The sequence below is a fragment of the Nyctereutes procyonoides genome, unplaced genomic scaffold, assembly GCF_905146905.1.
Source record: "Nyctereutes procyonoides isolate TBG_1078 unplaced genomic scaffold, NYPRO_anot_genome, whole genome shotgun sequence".
Taxonomy (NCBI): domain Eukaryota; kingdom Metazoa; phylum Chordata; class Mammalia; order Carnivora; family Canidae; genus Nyctereutes; species Nyctereutes procyonoides.
Window position 1 is genome coordinate 6,398,288 of NW_026575029.1, and position 15,875 is coordinate 6,414,162.

Consider the following 15,875-nt stretch of genomic DNA (forward strand, 5'->3'; position numbering starts at 1 on the left):
TTTGCTGCTTTTATACTCTCGTGAGAGACTAACTAAGGATCACTTTTCTCTGCAGAGACAGCAACTACATATGCCTAAAAAAGGGAATATTTGAAAATTTTTAAATTCATTCTTCTGCCTTTTTCCCTATCCTATTTCAAATCAATTTCCTATTTTCTCACATTCCTCCCGGCTGGCAGCTGCTCCTTCTGGGCCTTTATCTGGCCCGAGGAAGACAGGCAGGCAAGCAGTTGCCTGTTCAGCGGATGCCAGCCCTGTTCCCATGCTGGAGACAGAATGTCTAATCTCCATATTACAAGCAGTTTCCAATTGCCCCATCTTAAAAAGCATCTTCACACTTGGGTCCACAGGCTGGGGTCCCCTGTCTTTCTTTTCAATGGGAATTTAAAAAAAAATTTTTTTCTTGGAATAAAGACTCTTACAAAAAAAAAGGAAAACAGTAACAATATTCAATTCGCAAGTCAAGTCACGAAAAAAAATGCACCTGCATGGAAATACTGAGGATGGAAGAAGTCATGTAATACACACTGTATGTGTAGACTGTCTGGAGCAATACAAGTGAGCTAAAAAAGCTTTCAGGAGCCTGGATGGAGGGCTCAGTTGGTTAAGCGTCTGCCTTCGGGTCAGGTCATGATCTCCGGGTCCTGGGATCAAGCCCCAAGTTGAGCTCCCTTCAAAGATGCCTGCTTAGAAGAACAACTTGCACCCTGGCAATTCCCACAGAAATGCTGCACATCTTCTCTGTATCCAGAGAGATCTCACTGATCTCTCCCAAAGCGGGGTGCCCGGACCTTCAGTGCGGTGGCTGCCACTGCCCTACACCTTCCCCTGGTGGTCCAGTCCCACAGAGAGGACTTCCTGAGGTTCTAGGGAAGGATTACTCCATCCTATCATTTGACTTTCTTTCTACATGAATTTCCAAGTCTTTTTTTTTTTTTTTCTTTTGTAGTGGATAGGAAAAGAAAAGAAAAAAAAAATCATCTGGTCTAATCTCTGGGATAGAGTTTTATAAAGTCAAGGAAAATACGACAAAAAAGCAACTTACAAATAAAATATCCCAGTTTCATTCTCTAAAGCATAATCATAAAGTTCTAAACACAGTACAGGCTACTTATTTCCTGAAACCAGACCCCTCTTCTGATTTTCCCTTCTCCTCCGAAAGCTCTCAACTCATGGTCATGTCCTTTCCCAGCACTGGCCGCATTTAGGCAGAAGTTGCTACAGCGCTTGTATTTTCACAGGTTCCTCTTGCACCCACGTTTTCTTTTTCTTTCCTCTGAAAACTTCTGTATTCCAAGCCTCATTTATTACTTCTGTCCTAGAATGTGTCAGTAAGTCTGACACAGCCTGTGCATTCCTACTCCAATCCATGCTCCAGACAAGCCTTCCTGATGACTTACTTGCAAATGCTCATTGGCTTCCTATTGATGACAGAATAAATCCAGTCCTCAGCCTATTATCTAAGAGGTCCATTCTAGGCTCATCTCACCCTTGGCAATCTGACTTTTCTCAAATATAACTCTACCCTTTTTCTGCCACTTGTGAGTCACATCACTCACTCTGCCTAGATGCCCTCCCCTTCCCCTCCCTCATCCCTTCTCTCTCCCCCCCACCACCTTTTTTTCATCTCTGACTTGCATAATCATTGCCATCTCTCAAGGCCTAATTCACAAATTATGTTATTCCATGATTTCAATTCCCAGCCAGGCTCACATCCAATCACTTAATGTCTTCAATAGGATGTCCTGCGGGCATCTTAAATGTAACTTGTTCAAAGCTAAAATAATCATCTTCCACAAACTTCTATTGCTTCTGCATTCCCTGCATCAGCGAGTGAAACCTCTCTGTGCCCCCACATGCCCACCCCTCAAATGCCCAAGAATGAAACCTGGATGTCCTTCTATCAGCACTGTCCCCCACATCACATGCCTCCAGCGGCCTCCCACCATCTTCACTATTTTCATCACTATAGTCACTGCCCTCATTAATGAAATCCTCATTTTTCACTTGGATACAATATCATACTTGCCTCCATTCTTGGCTTCTTCCAGCACATTCTTTCCACCACATTCAGAAAAAAAAATCTCTCAAAATGAGAAATATAATCATATTGATTTCCTGTCCCCTCATGGCTAGATGCCACTTGATTATTGCAAATTCACCATACTAAGAAAACATAACAATCACAGCACTTATTACATTGTACCTATTGTTTTAAAATACTTCATGTTGTGAAACATGATTGGCTTACTGTTGGTTGAATGAAAGAATGGATATACAAAGTATTTACCCTGACTACAGCCCAACATAAAGACTTTACATGTTAGAGAGGATTAGAATAAAAATATGTCACATTGTGTACACATCCAGCTGGATACCCAATAAAATAGAAAGCATAAAACATATTTTGAATTCAAACCTACCTCAGATGTCCTCTTACTCAGTTTTTTTTTTCTTACTCAGTTTTTGCATGCAGAAATGTTACCTATCCTTTGACATTTAATGTCATTTTCTTTTCAAAGCCTTCCTTGACCAATTAGTTGACATTAATCTCTTCCTGTCTGTATTCCCCTGGCTCTTCATTTCTGATTATATTACAGCATAATTCCCCATACTTCCTGGGGCTGTCTCATAGACAATTCTTTTTATTTTTTTTAAGAGTTTATTTATTTATTCATGAGAGAGACGCAGAGAGAGGCAGAGACACAGGCAGAGGGAGAAGCAGGCCCCTTGAGGGGAGCCCGATGTGGGACTCGATCCCGGCACCCTGGGATCATGACCCGCACCAAAGGGAGATGCTCAATCACTGAGCCACCCAGGCGTCCCTCATGGGCAATTCTAATGCAACATATCCAAAGTCAAACATATTGTCCCCTCATACCCAAAAGCCATTCTTCCCTCACATCCTTTGTATTTCAGTTCAAATATTTTCCCCCTAGTTGACTAAGGTAAAGTTTCAGCTGCTTTTTCTTCACCTCCCACATAGAATCCAACACCATATCCTGTTGCTTCTATTCCTTGTGTAGGTCTTGAATCTCACCCCTCTTTTTTTGCTCACGCAACTGATGTCCAGATTTAGATCTTTATCATCTCGTGCCTGGATTTTTACAATAGCATCCTAAGTATTCTCTCCTTTCTCTTCCCTTCACCTTATCAGTGGCGCCCTCTTTCCACTGCTGCCAGAATTACCTTTTAATAACACAAACCTGCTTGTGTCTCTGTTTCCTACAAAGCCAAATTTAACCTCCTTAGCAGGACACCTTAGGCCTTTTAAACAGGTCCTAGGCCACTCTTTTTTAATCTTCACTTGCTGCTTTTCTTTAATTCACTGGAGAACCTTCCTTCATAAAGTGTGCTACCTACTGCTCCTCAAATATACTTTGCCTCTTTGCAGAGTAAGGGGTCTATACGTATTCTTGTATACATTTAACAAGCAAATTCAAATAAATCAAACGTTTCCTCTACCTGCCACCTTTTGTTACTCACCAGACTAAAACCACAGCTGCATCACCTAACTCTATAACAGCACTGCATGGAGGCCTGATGAAAACTAGAAACCATGGGCCCAGGAATCAGACAGCCCTGAGTTCAAATTCTGCCTCAGCCTTACTTTCACTTAGCAGATGTCTGATCTTGGGGAAATTACCTGACATTTCTAAGTCTTAGCAACATGTGTAAAATAAAAATAATGTAAATTCCTATGTCATTAGATTGCTGTGTGATTAAATGAGATAATTTCTGAAACATGCCTATCATAGAGCTGAAATACAGCAGAACCTGAAAGGCAGGGTTCAGATTCCATTCACTGCTCAATCCCCCACAGTATATGCACAGTATGTGTACATAATATGTGTATACACTGAATAAAGTTGCTTTATCTGAACTGAATTTGTGGCAGATTTCAAAATAATGAAAATACCATGGCTAATAGAACTGTAGGTCTTAGATGATCATTTGGTTCTATGGTAATAAAGATTTAGAAATTTTAGAAATTTTCCAAATTCAAAACTAATAATTTGAATTTGATTTAAATTGTTAAAGCAAAATAGTTTTATTCCTTGGCACTATGGGAAATATTAATTCAATCAATCACTTTAGGGGATAAATTACTTAAAAATTAATATTGCATCTAAAGAGTTTAAAATATAAGTACAATATGAGTAAAATCAAGTATTTCTATTTTTATACTCATCTAGAGCAATAAAGAAACTGCTCATACAATTTACATATGTGCATGTAAATAGATTTCATAATCAAATGTAGTACAATTAGGCACTGATTTAAAAGACATAAAATTAAATGACTTTGATGGACACAAATAAAAATTAAAGTTAGTTCTTAATATCCAAGAATGCCAAATAATGCTTAACAGTCCTATGATATTGTGGAATTGGAAAAGGATTTTTGAGACAGAGGTAGTAGCATCATTATTTCTGACACAAATTAGCTATGTGTGAATTGGCAAATATTCTTTGAGTGTGGAAGATGCATGGTTATTTTCCTGTTTTTAGAAGAGCGACAGTCATGAAATTCCCCAAATACATTTTCCCAAAGAAAATAACAAAGTTGGTTTGAATCTTTGGAAAGAAGTAGCCTCAGGACCTGCTGGGTCAAAAGACAGAATATATTTCATAGCACTAGAAAATACCGGACCTTGCTCTCTGTATGCCACGCATATCTACACATAGATTAAACGGTGTTCATCTGTTGGGCTTCCTGGGCCAGGGAAGCACTTTTGCCAGCACAATCTCCGTAATACCAATTAGTGACCATCAGAGATAGGAAAAATAACAATACAAATTGTCCCCTCATTATCTTGTTTGGTATTATTTACTTCCTCTTGGAGAAACTAAAATATTGTGTGAGGAAAATTTAGAAAAATAAATATTTTTTTAAATTTGCCATCTATTTTTCAAAAATATCTCTTATTATTCTAATGTGTACGTTTATGATAAAAGAGATGAGCTGCCAAAGTCACACATAGCCTTCCAAAAGCCCCTCTTTTGGATTCCCTGGTTGGTTTCATGGGATCACTCCTGCAATTCCAGTTCCAATCGATTGACTGAATCAATAGCTGACCCAAAGGAAGCCAACTATCGGCAAGGCCAGCATCCATAAAACAGTCTGCCATGATAGCTCTGCCCATCATGGCTGTGCTCTACATAGATCCTTGTCTTTGGAAAGCTGGATCTGGAGATAAAAACGGGAGAACAATCAGCCGGGAAGGCAGAAGCAGAAGAAAAGAACATGTGACCTGACCAGGTAACTGTAACTAGGTAGCTATGGGTATCTCTTAACACTCACTCCACTTCCTTGAAACCTGACTGAACAGTTGCTCATGTGTCATGATTGACATTCACTTCTTCCAGGCATAATGAAATGGATTTCTGTTTTTTCTTTCTTTGCCAAGTATCTTTATAATAATTCTTTATCACCTAGGTAACCCAAGTACCTCTAAATCCTTACATTCCAAAAGCCCCTAAAGTAGTATCCATCAACATTCTGATTTCCAAGTTGCTTTCCTCCATATCCTGGGTTAGTTAATATTTATTCACAAAATCTGAACTTACAAGAAATGTCTCTTTAAAAATGGGCTGTATTTATAGCAAATTCATTAGCATGCATTTTTTTTTATTGCCAAAATGTTTTGAATAATCATCTGTCAATCACATTCTCCTTTTGTGGGAACAGAAAGGTCAGCAAGTTGGCAAAAAAAAAAGAAGAAGTGACAGCTCTGGCTAGGGTTTTGGTAGGTGGGATAAAAAGTCACTTCTCATGTACACAGCTGCGTGTAATGAATGCAACATGTTTGAGGCCTATTCTTGGATCAGTTCCCCTACATTTTAAACTCAACTTTTCTTGGCAAGATTTCTGGGGCCATACTGTGTATGTGTCTGAATTCCTTCAGCCAAAACCTCTTAATATGAAAATTCAGCAGTATTGCATTTTGTGTAGATGTCATGACTCAAAATCCAGTCTGTTTTATGTACCATATGAATCAGGACTGACCTCTGTATTACTACAGACTTATTTTTAGCACAAAGTGATATTTATCTATGTCATTTTCTATGGCCATAGATAAAAATGGGCACATATATTATCCTGTCGACTTAACAGTTTATAAGGAATATGTACAGGGGGAAAGCATTTTTAAGTGAATTAACAGAAAATACATAAAACCTAAACCACAGCCTGACTTTTACCTTAATGAGTACCAATTCTGTTGCAGAAAAAAGAGCCAAGAAGTCCCATCCTGGGGATTCCAGCTTTCTCTCTCTCCCAAAGGAGAAGTTCCTCTCAAAATATGACTACCCTTCCATAAAACAAACAAAAAAGCTCCCTCTTGCTTGTTTAAAATTTTTCTTCTGTGTTCTGGAACCAGAGCTTATTTTAAAAAATAAATTTTCAAAAAGACTGCAAATGTTATCTCAATCATTAATGTATTTGGAGGTCTAAGTGTTAAAACAAAAGTAATGATTGACTTTGTTTAATTGGTATAAGGAAAAAGATGAATATTTTCCCAAGTATAAGAAAACCCTACAATGTTTTAAGTTAAAACTGTGAAACTGAAAAGTCTTATTGAGCAGATCTCTAGAAGTCACCCAGCCTATAAAGAATTTGAATATGAAATCTAAACATTAACACAAAAAGATTTTGAAAATAAGCTAGAAATCACGAACAGATGCCTCAGCATAGAAGAGAATTAGAAATACAAATATGCAAAACCGAAAGGCAAATATTTTGGAAACATGTTTGGAAATCCAATATTTTTCAACAGATAATGAACATTGAGGGATTATATTTTCTATCTGAAAGATTGGTCAATTATTCTATAAATTCAATAAAAAATCTTATTTTGAATTAGACTTATCAAAGTGTTAACTTTAGATTCAGAATCACATAAAGTTGAAAAATACTTGTAGGATCAGATAACGGCATAACCACATGTTTTTATACAATATTAGTTAAGGAAAATGATCTAGGCCCTAAAGAAATTGAGGTGCTTGGGTTGGCTCAGTGGTTGAGCATCTGCCTTGGACTCAGGTCTTGATCCTGGGGTCCTGAGATCAAGTCCTGCATCAGGCTCCCTTCAGCTTTCCCTCTGCCTATGTCTCTGCCTCTCTCTATGTCTCACATGAATAAATAAATAAAATATTTTTAAAAAGAATGATGGTATTGAAATAAGAGATAAATATTCTGAAATGCAATTAGTTTACTACAAAATACATTAATGACTATAATCTCTATTTGGTTTTAACTTGTGGTAAAAATTATTCTAATTTGATGAAACAATCAAGATGATTCAAAAATCATTTCCTCCTGTTTTTTTTTAAGATTTTATTTATTTATTTATTTATTCATGAGAGAGACAGAGAAAGACAGAGAGAGGCAGAGACACAGGCAGAGGGAGAAGCAGGTTCCATGCAGAGAACCTGACATGGGACTTGATCCCGGGTCTCCAGGATCACGCCCTGGGCTGAAGGCAGCGCTAAACCACTGAGCCACCCAGGCTGCCCCCTCCTGTTTTATTCACATTTCTGCAAAGAGATTCACCTAAGTGTCAATAATGGAACGAGAGTCTTTGGTAATTATCTTACCTATTTTCAGGCTGTTTCTCTGATTTTATAATTTTTCTAGAGTGGGGTAGCTGTTCTTCATTAGGTTTTCAAAGTCAAAGATTCAAAACTACATAGTCTACCATGAAGGGGGAACAGAGCATGCTACCCCAAAATGTGCCACTTTGGCATGTGGATTACTTTGAGCTGAAGTTAATCAAGACCCAGCAGACTCAGGACAAACTTTTTCCTTCTCCCTCACCCACCTAAAAGAATTCAGATAGGGGGCCTAACCCAGGAAAAGAGTTATTCCTAGAGATAACTTTTTTTTTTTTTTTTTTTAGATTTTATCCATTTATTCATGAGACACGCAGAGAGAGGCAGAGACATAAGCAGAGAAAGAAGCAGGATCCCTTCAGGGAGCCTGATGCCGGACTCCATCCTAGAACCCCCGATCATGACCTGAGCCCAAGGCAAATGCTCAATCACTGAGCTGCCCAGGTGCTCCTACTAGAGATAACGTTTTATCTAAAAGACCCATCTGTATGGCAGGGCAAATATCTGATTACCAAACATCTGCTCTTCTTATCTTTCTGTGAGTCCCTTTGAAGCCCCAGGCCTCTCTCCCATCCTTAGCTCAGGATGGTATATAAGTCTCAACCGTCCAACTTGTACTTCAGTGTCACATCTTTGGGGCTCCTGTAGGCACAAAATTACATTTGTTTTTCTCCTATTGATTTGTCTTATGGCAATTTAATTATTAGACCAGCCAAAGAACCTAGAAGCATAGAAGGAAAAATTTCCAACTTGGACAAGTACATTCTCAGTGGTTCTCCAAGGTGTGAGTGTAGGAACTACCCATACAACTAAGCTACTTTCTCAAGTAAATCCATTCTTTGTCATTGGAATATTTTGCAAAATATGAAAACAGAACTTCTGGTCCCTGTGTAAATCCTGGCACTGTTTCAAGGCAAAAGAGACATTTACTCCCACACCAAATTATACTGGACTATTTTGGAAAGGAATGCATAATAAACCATTGAAGAAATTCTAATATGCTCAATTTCCACTTTGTTTTTTATTCAATTTTTAGTCACAAATCCAGTTGGGTTCATTCAGCAAAAGGTGGCACTATATTTTGATAGAAAGAATGGAAGCACAGAGTTTCAGAGATTAACCAGGGATCCATTAGATTACAACTAACCACCCTGTGGGCACTCTGAAACATCTGTGTTTCATCAGACTCCAGAAAACACTACATACCACAATGAAAAAAATGTCCTCCAACCTCTCTCCCTTTTTAATGGAATGTTTAACCAAGATTTGTTTTGTGTTTGACAGAAAATAAATTACTAAACTATAGGAGATTACCTGAAGATTTGTGATCTTTACAGGAAAGGTTAATATGAGTTAGACAGGATGGATCAACATTTAGGGTATGTAAAAAATATGAATGCTTACAGTAGAGGTCTTTTTTTTTGATTGATTTTTTTAATTTTTATTTATTATTTATGATAGTCACAGAGAGAAAGAGAGAGAGAGGCAGAGACACAGGCAGAGGGAGGTACAGTAGTGGTCTTAAGCAAGCAGAATAATTTGGGTTGTTCGACTGTCTCTCTCTCTCTTTTTTTTTTTAAAGAAATAAAAACAATAAACATCTTCTTTGATTCCTCCAGAGACTACAACTGAATTCAACATAATCCCCCAAATTATACAAAATGTTGTTTATTTTCCGAAGCCAATATTTAAACACCACAACACTGAGTATGGAGTGAAAAATAGAGTTAATGAAAAATAAAAAGTCATGTGGCTGTCTCCTTGGATGATTTTCTTCATTAAAAAAAGTCAACTAATGTAAGGAATGGATAGTCTCAAAAAATCTGAAGACTCAAATGTGCAAGCACTAAATTTTGATGAGCCATCCAGAAATCTTGCATATCTCTATCATGCCATATCATCAAAGAGAATAGTCAGTTTTTACATAATATTTCTATATTTATTTGGGGCATACCTAGTGAGGTTCAATGTAATTTTAAGAGATAATGTCAGCAAAATTTTAATTAGCTCACAAAAATGGCACTTTTCTCTACATTACTCTTGCCCCTTTAAATTCTTCTTAACCTCAGTTGTTTAAAAAAACAAATCAAGGGATCGTGCTGAGGAGGAGGGTGATACTCTATCTTGCCTCTAGCAAACACACTTTCTTATGGAATTAACTTAAAAGGAGGTCAATTTAGTTTATCTTAAGCCTATTGCATCATTTTTGTTCAAGGGTTATTTCTTTTAAGGGTGGTGACATGGCAAGATTTGTGCAAGAGCCTCAGGTAAAACATGCGCTTTGAACATTCTTATATTAAATTTTTTTGGCCATGTACATTTTTAAAAAATCAGGCCTAAACCAGAGATGACAGCATTTCAACAGTCAAAATTCGAAAAGACAGAAGAAACCCTAAAAAAAAAAAAAAAAAAAAAATCAACAGGGAAAATAATTTCCTTCAATATTTGCTTTCTAAAGGGTAAATACTGGAAAGCAAGTGACTTGAACTGAAATCTGAGAAAGATGAAAATGCAAATTGCCATTAAAAATTTATTAAGATGGTTTCACATAGAAATTTCTAAGAAACATTTCGTTCATATTTTTGCTTTTGCACTTTTTTCAAAAAGAGCTCCTACTTGAATTGTCACATGCGCTTTTATAAATTTTAGTTAGCTCTATTTGATTGTAGGCAATTATCATATTACAACCAAAGAAAATCCAGGAAACATGGCTCCAGTCAACCCTGAGAAATAGAATGGAGCTGTGATTCCTCACAGCTTGTTCACCTATAGGGTTTCTCTTCCTTCCAAATGGTTTATTTAAACATTCATATGCTCCTATGAGTGAAATCGCTTTTTCAAAAATATATTGTATTTGTGGGGCACTGATAACCTTGCCTTGAGTTATAGAGTAATTTTCTTGAATAATAGAACATGGTAAGATAAAGGGATGGAACTTTAAGTTTCTTTTTTTCATCATTAGAATCCAGTAAAATAAGGACGAAAGTCAATGTAAGGTATACGTTTAATACTCAGAGAACTTAGGTAAAGCTAAAATACATCCGAATATATTTCCTTGTGCCTCATAAGTAGCCCATTAGAATATATTAAAACTGTTGTGAATCTTAAAATCAAAACTATTTTAAATCCTAAAACTATTTTAAATCTTAAAATCTTATTAGCAACTGCCAAAAACATTCTCCCAAAATTAAACACATTATTGTTGTGGTTGATAATAAACAGGTGTTTCTTGTTTCTTGTTTTAAAAATAAATTGGCCATCTTAGAGACTGAGGTGTATTAACATATGAAGCTCCACATATATTTGAGAAAACAAGAGTATTTTTAGTAGTAGCCGTCTCTTGCTTATTGCTGATTTCGAACTTTCGATTTACCTTTTCCCTGGGCTTTGTAGACTCCATTTTTAAAGCACAAATTTTCAGAACACTACATCTTAATGCAGCACATTCACTGCCAAGCAGCCTGAAGAGTAACGCAGCCATATTGACGACAGCTGTGAAAACTTTATACTATGGATTTCATATATTCAGAGCTATTTGGGACTAAACTTTAACTTCTGCAAATATCAGGTGACCTGGAAGAAAGAGTTTTAAGGATGTGAAGGTGTCATGCATATTTTCTTTTCTGTCCACCTCTCTTCCCAGAATCCTACAGAGAAACTATTTGATAAAACCTTGAGCAGAGCTCTGAAAAATACAGTGAGAGTAAAGAACATTCTTAAGAATTCACACATACACACACACAAGAACAGAGGGAAAGGGGAAATGCGATGCCAGCAGACAGAGGATGTGGACAGATTCTGGAAGGGGGAAAGCAAATGAACAGTTGAAACCTGGCAAGGCCGGGTGAGGAAGATTAAAGCAAGCAAGGGTACGAAGCAGTAAGGAAAACCAACCAGAGCAAGCTGACTCCTGCCCTAGAACCTCAGGGAGGCACAGCAAAGAGACTGGTCGTGCTCCCAAAGTTGGGTGTGTGGAAAACTCATTTTTAAAGCGTCTTACTGATCACACCTTAAAGGCTGTCTCCCATTTGTTTTATCATAAGAGAGTCTTGAAATGGAGTCAAATGACTGAGGCGGTATCCTTTCCAGGTCAAGGACAAGGACCGTGGATGAGGCTGTCCTCTACTAGCTCTGTGGCCTTTACAACCTAAACATTCTGTGCCTTGGTTGTGTCATCTGTAAAATGGGTATGACAATAACCATACTTATTTTCTAGAGTCACTTTAAATATTCAGTGAGCTCTTATATATGTGGCATTCTTAGAATCACTAATTGTTAGTGATTTTTTTTAAAGATTTTATTTATTTGAAAGAGAGAGAGAGAGAGAAGAGAGAGCAGGAGCAGAGGGGAGAGGGAGAAGCAGACTCCTGACTCAACAGGGAGCAGGATGCGGGCTTGATTCCAGAACCCTGGGATCTTGACCTGAGCCCAAGGCAGACACCCAACAGACTGAACCACCCAGGTGCTCCATTGTGATTATTTTTTCATAAAGTTGTGAGTAACTATAAAAGCAGTAAAATTTCTTTAAAAAAAATTTTTTTTGTCCATATACATCTAGCACATTCTTTCCAAGAAGGTTGATCCCAATCTGTGGTGAAATTGAAAGGCAAGTCGGTTCTAATTTCAAGTTCTTTCTCCAGAAGGGATGATTTCCAGGTCTCCACTAAATCCGAAGAGAATTCTTAAATTGGTTTCTTGGGACCTTCCCTGCTCGGTGATGCCCTAATTTACACTTCATAATTTGCAGCCTGCACGTGAGGCATTCTTGAACAGTCTGAACTGAAAAGAAATTCTTATCATAATTAATTTTTAAGGCAGCAGGGAGTTGGTTATGAGGCTACCAGAAGCCAACAACAGAAGCAGCAATGTCAACCTGACAACAGGTCAAAACAACGCGGTTCTGCCTTCGGTGTCACCACTGAATGAACGTGTTTGGTTTCAAAAGATGCAACTTCATTTGACGATGCCATTTTCAAAGCACCACAAACCATTGCTGGCTTGGCTTTAGTAGCTTCTAACATGACAATTTACACTCTTCTAAAGGGATTTTGTTTTTTTTAATGTATAGCTGTCCATTGATGAATGCACACCTTTATGGCACGACAAAAATTTGCATGACTTCAGAAGTGTTTTAAGACCGAGGAACACATTTGCATCACAAATAGTTTTTACACAGACGAAAAGGAAGACTGAGCTCAGAGATGAGGGATGTTTTACCACAAGCATTTAAGAAGGTATCTTAAAACAGTTCCTTCCTAACCGCAGTGGGATTCATTTCCCAGGGCAATTGCCTACAGCAGAGCCCCAGAGTTGCAAAGCTGGGATTTAAATTTGACCTTCAGCTGATGGTAATCCAGAATGATGAGCTCCAGCAGGAACCCGGGAATTCCAAAGGGCCACGGTGGCCCCTGAGGTCATGGTTGAGAGGATTTGGGCTTGCCAGTTGGGAGCAAGTTAAATTAAGTCACAAATCAAGCATTCAGTATTCCCTGCTGATTAGAAAGAGCTTTGATTGTTTCTTCCCTTTTTGCATAGCTCATTTCATTGTATTTTCTTTCGTTTTAAAAGAATCCTATTAAGCATAAAAATAGACCTGAGCCAAATGAATGTGAGAGCAGATATCAGGAGCTTTCTTTGATTCTTTCTTTGTCACATTTTGCCTTCTCAGTTGCCCTCATCGCACTAAAGAGGAAGAGAGTTATGGCCAGAGGCTAAACATTTACTCACAGAAGTTTTCTCTTTGGGTTCTTTTGGAAACGCTCAGAGAGTATATAGCAAGAAACAAGACCCGACATCTCTTAGTTCATGTTTCAAAGTCATACATAAAGCACGTAAGAAGGGGAAACACTGTGATCTAGAAGGTTGAGTCGGTTGTGCCAGGGCTCATGTCGGTTCCTGCCTTGACCACCAGTTTCAATAAGTGACATTGTCTTCACCTCTCTAGGCTGTCACTTGCCTTGGTGACAATGTCCTCTCTACTTGTTCTCAGTGTGGACGGTGAAATAACAAAGATGACGATAGTGAAGGTGAAGAGGAAGGTGGGTGAGGATACAGTGGCTCACAGAAATTTGGAATTTCGTCTCACGGTGAGACTTTCATTCACAAGTGTCACTTCTCTGCATGCATTTCAGAATTACCTTCTGAAAGCTGTTCGATGATGAGACCTCTTCAATCTCTGGAAGAATAGATTTACTTCGGTAGAACTATATGTTTTTTTTTGTCTTTGCACTTAACGTCAATTCCTGGCCATCAGGACAACATACTGGCTAAGCAAATGGCCTCCAAAATGGGCTGATTTGTAAGATACAGGAAAACTCCTCACCTGTTCATATTGACATGTGTCTTCTCCGAGGGTCAAATAAAAAATAATTTCAAACTGTCCATTGATATAAAAAATAGTGACAGGGAATAAAGGGGAAAGGAGAAAAAAATGAGTGGGAAATATCAGAAAGGGAGACAGAACATGAGAGACTTCTAACTCTGGGAAACGAACTTGGGGTGGGGGAAGGGGAGGTGGGTGGGGGGTGGGGGTGACTGGGTGACGGGCACTGAGGGGGGCACTTGATGGGATGAGCACTGGGTGTTATTCTCTATGTTGGCAAATTGAACACCAATAAAAAATAAATTTACAAAAAAAAAAAAAAAAAAACAACTGTCCATTGATCATTGGTTTGGTAGTACAGCTCCAACCCAGTGCGTCTTTATCATGGTCACTACCTGGGACATACCCATGGTTTGGTATATAGCCATTTATCAATCCTCACGTGGATGTTGGTGCTATATGATCATATCCATGAGATTTTGTCCCCAAAGCAGCCACAGTGAAACTAAATTTCCCTCTTGCTCTGAACCTAATCTCTTGCACCTGATTTATCTCAGTAAGTCCTACCATGAAGTAACTGTACGTATGCTCCACTTTTTAATTTTATAATGGCTCTAGCAACTTTCAGGCAAGACTCATCATTTCACAGAGAAGTCCCAGAGGTCATGCCTCCCAAATTAGGGACCATACGCGGCAATAATAATTCTTCACCAGTATGGTATATGTGCGTGTGTGTGTTTGACAGAGAGAGAAAGAGCTACGTATGAATGGATTATTCTGCATGGGTGACTGGGTTCGAGCGTGTAGTATATAAGTCACAGTGGCTGAACCAAGTCAAATGCAGTCCATTTCATGGCCACAAATAGATTAATACAAAGCAAAATTTCATCCCTCTTAGAGTGGGAGAACAAAACACCAAATTCATATTTGTGAGAATTAGAAATCCATCCAAAACAGAAGACTGCCTAGCAAACTGGGCAGCATTATAGCAATCAGATAGACTTGCCTAAGTCCCATTTCTCCTATCTACTAGATGGATACAACTAGACACGTTCTTTAACCTTTCGGTACCTCAATTACCTTATCTGAAAAATGTGGATAGTAGTAGTATTTACTTCAGAGGGTTTATGTAAAAGTTAAATACGATCATGAACAATCTACACTGAGCCTAGAGCCCACACAATGGGTCAGGAAGTACTAATTTGCTGTGATGATTACTATTAATGATAACAATCTTAAATACATAAATAAATTCATACATACAAGGTCCTCATAATTCAGAATTTTCAGCGCTAAAGACAAATTTTCTAAAACCATTGTTAAGAAATCATCTTCTGTATATAATCTCCTCTTAGCTTCCATGCCTACCCCTTGTGGACATGGTACCCCTTGTGGTACACAAGTGAGGGCTGAAGCAGGTGGGGCATTGCCCTTGGCCAGACAGGTCAGATCACACTTAGAACTTGCCTCGGATTTCCACCCTTTGATTTCTTATGTCCTCAGTTCCTGTCTCCCCCTGGGTCCCTAACACTGGAACTAAGCCTAGAACTAAGTCATCTTATCACTACCCACCCCCAGCAATCATTCAGGCTTGATCACTGCTGTGTTTGTGAACCTCTAACAAATTCTAGAAGCCTGCTTTCCAGGTAAGCACAGAATATTATAAATTCCAGGCTTCAACACGTAACACTTGCTGGAGAACCAGGTCTGTGGCATTGTTTTCTATCTCCTGGACACATTATGCTCGTTTGTTACTTGAAATGAAAAGTGACACAGCTCCTGAAAGGACTGCTCAGCTTTCTGAATCAGTTGCAGCATCTACCTCCCTCCCATCATCCTACACATTTGGATTGAAATGTTTTCCTACTTTTTTTTGATCTGCTTTTGTTCACCACTGTTTTTGAAAACATCTGTTCCCAAGACAGATCTTAGAGATATTT